Genomic DNA, 6,930 nt, shown 5'->3' with positions numbered 1-6,930 from the left:
GGTGCAAATGACGTCATAATTCGGAAAATAAGCAAAAATACCGAAAATTTGATGGTTTTTCTAAATTTTGACCACCGCACCATGCTTGCACCAATTAGAAATTTTAACATTTTGACGAGTTTATACATATCAAACTTCGGATAAAAAATCTTTTTGGTGCAAGGTTGGTGCGATAGTTTTTTTTTATATTTTTCATAGCTAAGCGGAGCAATAAAAAGCTGAAATTTGCCGTCCAAATAGGACCTTTTCATCTGACAAAGTTTAGTTTATACATTCCTATACCTATAGAAACTTTTTTGTTTTGTTTATGAATGTAAAGTGTATGGATGGGTGGTATTTTACTTAAATTTCCATAATTGGCGAGAAACACAATTTATTTCGAAAATGAAACTACCTATATTCCAATTGGATGTGTCTTTGTGGGTAATGTGCATAGAGAACAAGTTCTATAAAATTTGATGGTAAAAAAACGGAAACGGCATAAGGTAGACTATCCATATATCCGTATAAACATGTATATATTATTATATAAGTACACCTCAGCCTGTGACAACTCTACAACAGATTTATTCATTGGATCACCAGCAGTGATGGTGATACATGGCTGTGTACATTATGTATATACAACACGTCTAAACATCAACCCAACAATGTAACTTAATGATCTGTAAATTTGCAAATGTATAAAGACGCTCTGTCTGCCTATTGTAAAAATAGGTGCAAACGTGAAAAATCCGATAAAAAATCTTTAGACAGTTATTTGAATAAAATTATGAATACTGTTGATATTCGAATATCTCATTTAGAAAACAATTCTGAAATTAATAATAGGAACCATGATATACCTATTTCTAGAATAAAAAACAAACTCAAGGTACTCGCACAGCGGTTTGTGTTCGTACCGGCAGACAAGGCAGCAAATAATGTAGTGGTGGTGTGACGCATATACTACACGAAAGTTCTTCAAAACGAAATTATCAATTCCTCTACATTCAGGTCAGTGCGCACCACAGAGAGTCTAATCGTTAACAAGCATATCACTGCCACTGCCCAGCTTAAAGCATCTTCCGAACATTTGAAAGTCCCTACCATGTACTGGTTACCGAAATTAGACAAAAAACCATTTAAATTCCGTTTCATCTCCGCTTGGAGTAAGTGTTCTACTACTAATCTATCAGTGCTTCTAACCACCTCCCTTACTACTATCAAAGAACTGTTTATTTACTTTTGTAATAAAGCTTATGAAAATAATGGTATTAATTATTTTTGGAGTGTTAAAAATTCTTTAGAGGTTTTAGATAAAATACATGCATTCAATGGTCCTTACAATTCTGTTGACAGTTATGATTTTTCTACTCTGTACACTACACTTCCACACAATCTTATAAAGAAAAAGTTTTTGTATTTGATAAAATGGTCTTTCGAAAAATCTCATTTTTATTTTATTTGCTGTAACTCGTTTAAGGCCTTTTTCTGTAACGAAAAAGGAAAGTATGCTAGATACACTTACTGGAAATGTGAGGATATGATTGAAGTTTTAAACTTTCTGCTTGATAACATTTATGTACGTTTCGGCGATAAAGTGTATCGTCAAGTAGTAGGTATTCCTATGGACACCAACTGTGCCCCTTTAATAGCAGATTTATTTCTATATTGCTATGAATCTCAGTTTATGACCAAACTCAGTAAAGACCCATCATTGTTACATTTGGTTGATACATTCAAAAATACCTACCGTTATCTGGATGATATGTTTTCGTTGAATAATCCAGAGTTCTCTAAATATACTTCAGAAATTTACCCAAACGAACTTACTTTAACTAAATCTAACATAAACAGCAGCAGTTGTCCTTTTCTAGATTTAGACATTTCAATTTCAAACGGGAAACTTCACACTAAAATTTACGACAAAAGAGACGATTTTTCATTTCCTATTGTTAATTTTCCTTTTTTAGACGGCGATGTGCCTTTGGCTCCATCATACGGTGTTTATATATCGCAACTCGTTCGGTTTGCCCGTGTGTGTTCTGATGTCATAGATTTTAACGAACGTAATCAATGCATCACTGGTAAATTGTTGTGTCAGGAATTTCGATACCATAAATTACTTAAAACTTTTACTAAATTCTTTCATAGATACAAAGATTTGATTAGTAAATTTGGCTATACCTGTAGAAAGCTTATTAAAAATGGTATTTCACATCCTAAATTTTATGGTACTATTGTACTTAAAGCGAGGAAATCACTATGTGATCCTTGTAAACACATCGAACCTTTAAACAAACTTATAAGTAAGGGTTATCGTACCAATATTGTAATTAGATCTCTGAATATAGTTCACATTGGCACTAATATTGATTTTGTCATTAGCAAATTAAAACATAATTAAATTTCATTATCTTTTGAGGCGAGATGTATAGGGGACACAGCCACGTTAACTTTTATTTCTATAGAAGTCGCTCTTCACTATACTACTACCTGTCGATACATTTATTTTTGGCATTGCACAAGTCATGTCTTCTTTGACTATTAATGACGTTAAAATACTAAATCCCTGTGATGTGTTTTAGTCGATTTTAGTCTCTGATGCATGCTTTTTTACTATTAGTTGGTTTTGGCTTTTAACTAGCTGTCAGTAACTGCGAGTACTCTCAAATCGTATTTTCTTGTTAATTCGACCTGTTGATACTGTTTATAATGCTTTTTTGTCATTTTTTATTTGAATGGATCTTGTCTGTACACCAGCTTTGATTATTTGTAATATCTTCAATTTTTCACTTATTCTTACAACATTTGTATAAACTTCAAGATTATAAAAAACCGGTTTTTTTCTAAAGTGAACATTGATTGGTTAAATATTTCTCAGTGTGTTTGAATTTGTTTGTTAGCCTTTTGGTCATGAATGTTTGTCTCTAATATTTAATTAACTGTGCATTTGTATTCAGATATCGCAGATCAAATTTATTCGTTCATTGTGTAATCATACGTTTTTTGATTGAGTTAAGTCTGCCAATTGATATTTTATCGTATGTTTTTCTATGTTGTGATGTTATGCTATTGTTTCAGAAAAAGGGAGAAGGTTTGGATCCATTAAAACGTTTAATACCGCTGCAAATGTTTGCACCTGTCCTAAGTCAGGAATCTGATGTACAGTAGTTGTCGTTTGTTTATGTAATATATACGTGTTTCTCGTTTCTCGTTTTGTTAATATAGATTAGACCGTTGGTTTTCCCGTTTGAATGGTTTTATACTAGTAATTTTGGGGCCCTTTATAGCTTGTTGTTCGGTGTGAGCCAAGGCTCCGTGTTGAAGGCCGTACTTTAACCTATAATGGTTTAATTTTTAAATTGTTATTTGGATGGAGAGTTGTCTCATTGGCACTCACACCACATCTTCCTATATCTATATCTATGGATAATTGACCTTTCCATGCATAGAAACAAGAGCCTGAAGTCTGTAAGCATACTACATGTCTGTTACCTTTTTAAAGGTTATGTTTTGAATAGTTTTATAATCATGCGTAACAATGAAGTGTAAATTTAAAGATGTGACCCGGCTTTGTTGTTAAGCCTCATTTGTGGGCATTATATTTTTTGGTCTATGCGTCTATACTGTGTGTATTGTGTGTTTGATTTTTTTCTACTTTGCCTAGAGGTAAAGGGAGAGGGGGTTTGAGATCGCAAAAATAACATGTTTAAATCTGCCGAATTTTTGGTAGGGGGTGCCGCTGTTTTGTCACCTTACCCAGTTTTACATTTCAAAAATATATACCTTTTCATAAATTGCGTGGGAAAAAATTATATCATATATATCTGATAGTTTTCTCAACTTTTCACTTATTCAAGCTTAAAAATGTGTAAATAGAAGTGCCCCCCTTCAACCCCAACCCCTTCCGGAAACATAACTACTGTCATGGAAATACACTGACTTTTGAAAACACCCTTTAATGCATGTGTCTGTATCTATTTATTAAAGATAATCAATATTAAGATTTCTAAGCGCTAAATGTGTCTTGTCTTTATATTATTCTTCTTGTCGCTGATAAGTGAGACCCCACCCAGCATCAGATGCACAATCTGTATATATCAGCAATACCCGGTGTTTTGTTTTGTTTGTTGGTGTTTCAATATTGCTTTCCCCCTTAATATTTACCTTGGAGTTTGTTTCTTTTTACAATTTACATCTTAAATTGCCTTTCTGTTTCATTATATATAAAATTAAATCTTGTAAATAGAAAACAAATCGCGGTTGCCATGGGCACAGATATGTTGCTAGGGAGAAACAATAGTGAATTGGCAAAAATGTGCAATTAATTATGTAATATTTAAATAGTGTACAAGTGTAAAGTTCACTACATGCTAAACAGGTCCAATTTCAAATAAAGATATATTTAAGCTGTATAATAATCATATTTGATGAGTTTAACTCCGCCGTTTTAGCGGTTGCTAGGCAACAGAATAAACGAGCTAGACCCAAAATTCGATTATTTTCAGATGGTCCATGGTATAGACTTACAACATGACAAATTAAATGGGATTTGGGGGTGGGTCCAAAAATGGCCCTTATAGCCCCCTAGTCCTTTCAATTCATCCCATCGCGAGTTGATTAGTCGTTTTGAAATATTTGTTTCCGAAATGACAACGAATATGTTCGAATTGTCATATTAAACACAATCTCGCCCTCTTTTCCTGCGATGTGAACTACCGAATAAAACTTATGATCTGGTTTGTACTTAAATGATCATGATACGACGGGTGCCACATGTAAAGCAGAATCTTCCACCCTTATTGAACACCTGAGATCATCCCTGGTTTCAGAAGTGTTTGTTTTGCTTATTTTTTAGTTTTCTTTGTTGTGTTGTGTCAACCGTTGTATGTATTTTGGTCGTATTTCGTTTTTGACATGAACTTATCAGTTTGTTTCCGTCATATCGTTAAATTATCTCTTCGGTACCTTCTTACATCTGTTGGCTTTTTATATAAATCGTATTATGAATAGTAATGAAATCATCCAATAAACTGCTTTCATCATGATTTTTTTTAACAAAGTCATTTTTTTTGTTTCAGAATTATTAATTTTCGCTGAATAAAGGTTCGCCATAAAAAGCACATTCAGAATAACTAGGCTATGATCTGCAATTAGATATTTAGGAGGTAAAATCTTGCCGAGAATATGTAAAACTGGATATAAACTAAAGAAAAGAAACACATGAAAGTACCCAATTAAACTTTATTAACAAAGTCACAAGCAAACATAAGCTCACGAAGAATCATCCAAATATAAATCAGATACTGTACTCCAAGTATGTAGTTTGCTTTAAATGGTTTTAATAATTTTATATTGATCTGTTTAAAAAACAAATATCCACTCTTATATTTACTTCGTAATCCTCTACTGCATAATCATCCTCCATTTTTGTTCAGTCCAAAAGGTCCGCGATTGACTCTAGAAAACCCCTGAAATTAGAATTCTAACTTATAACCGTGAAACTGATTAACCTTTAATGTTTACAAGTTTAATTAACAGGTTTACAAGTTGAGGTACGAGTAGGAGTACTGTAACTTGTACTTCCACTTACGTGAAAATGAAAATAAAAACAAAACCAAAACAACAAAACAAAATAAAAATATTCGGTCAACAATATCGTATCGAATTTAAGACAGTCTTTGCAAAACCCTCAAATATTAAAATATAAATTGAAACAAATATTAAATAAGAATTAAATAAAAAAGTATAAAAAAATAATTCTAATATTAATATTATGAATTCTTGTAAACGAGCCTTGAAATTCAATTGAATCCTAAAGTTGTAAGAGAGCTAACTAGTTTTCTCCATAAATGTTTCATTTGAAATCACTGATTCCAAGTTAAGTGGTGCATTGTTTACCTGTCCATCTGTAGGCAGTACGTGCATCATTTTGTTGACACTACTAACAGGATACACTATATCTACCTGGGTTTCAGGATTTCCAGGTTCTGACATATATCCAAATGAAGGCTGCAATTAAAATGAATTGTAACTATATCATTGCTTAGTGTGAAACGTAAGCAATGTTTGTATCCTGTTTTACAATTTATTTTAGTTAATTCCAAGCTATCATGAATCTTCTTTCATTGAAAACCTTCATTTAGCGAAGTTAATAATCAATCTGTACAGCCTTATTTTTAGTGCCTTGTGAAACGTATCTTAAATTATGTTCGGGTAACATGCAGATATTTACGGAAGGAAGTGCTACAGTTTCAGTACTTCCACCGATATTTTTCCTTTATAATAATAGGAAAATAAAAAAAATTAAAACATTTTATCCGATTTAATTAACATAATGTTCTATAAATATACATTTCCTTTTATTGGTTAAATTTCGCTTTTCTGAATATATTTATGCATGTACTACTGATTAATAAAATTTAGGATGCAATTGAGGAACATGTCGAAGAGATAACAAACTTATCAAAGAGCAGACACCAGCCGAAGGCCATCAACGGGTTTTCAACGCAGCGAGAAAATCACGCAGCATGTTTTCTTACAAAAAAGCAAAAAATAACCAACTAAACTAAACAGGTGGGTAGATAATCCAATAATAAGTAATCTTTCAGGAAATTCAAAAGAAAAAAAAAGAAAAAACTTAAAAGAAAGTGAGCAAAAAATTTAATATCAGAATTAAATGCATGAAATATCCTTTCAATCAACGATATGTGATGAAGATTTCCTCAGAAACGTATCGCCAGAATTCCACATATTTCTTGAATAAAAACCACCAAAAAATTGAGACAATGTCGATAAAGTTAAAGGACAAACGAGTGAGAGCTGCATTTATGAAAATATGGTGTATTTTCCGTTTAGCCGCCGAAGAAAAATATCCATGTGTTGTTTTAATTTTGAGTATTCTGTTTAGATTCGATGTTACCTAACGAGATGTATAACTGATCT

This window comes from Mytilus trossulus, chromosome 3 (genome assembly GCF_036588685.1).
Source record: "Mytilus trossulus isolate FHL-02 chromosome 3, PNRI_Mtr1.1.1.hap1, whole genome shotgun sequence".
Classification (NCBI taxonomy): Eukaryota; Metazoa; Mollusca; class Bivalvia; order Mytilida; family Mytilidae; genus Mytilus; species Mytilus trossulus.
The sequence above is the reverse complement of the archived record's forward strand: the minus strand, read 5'-3'. Positions refer to the sequence as shown.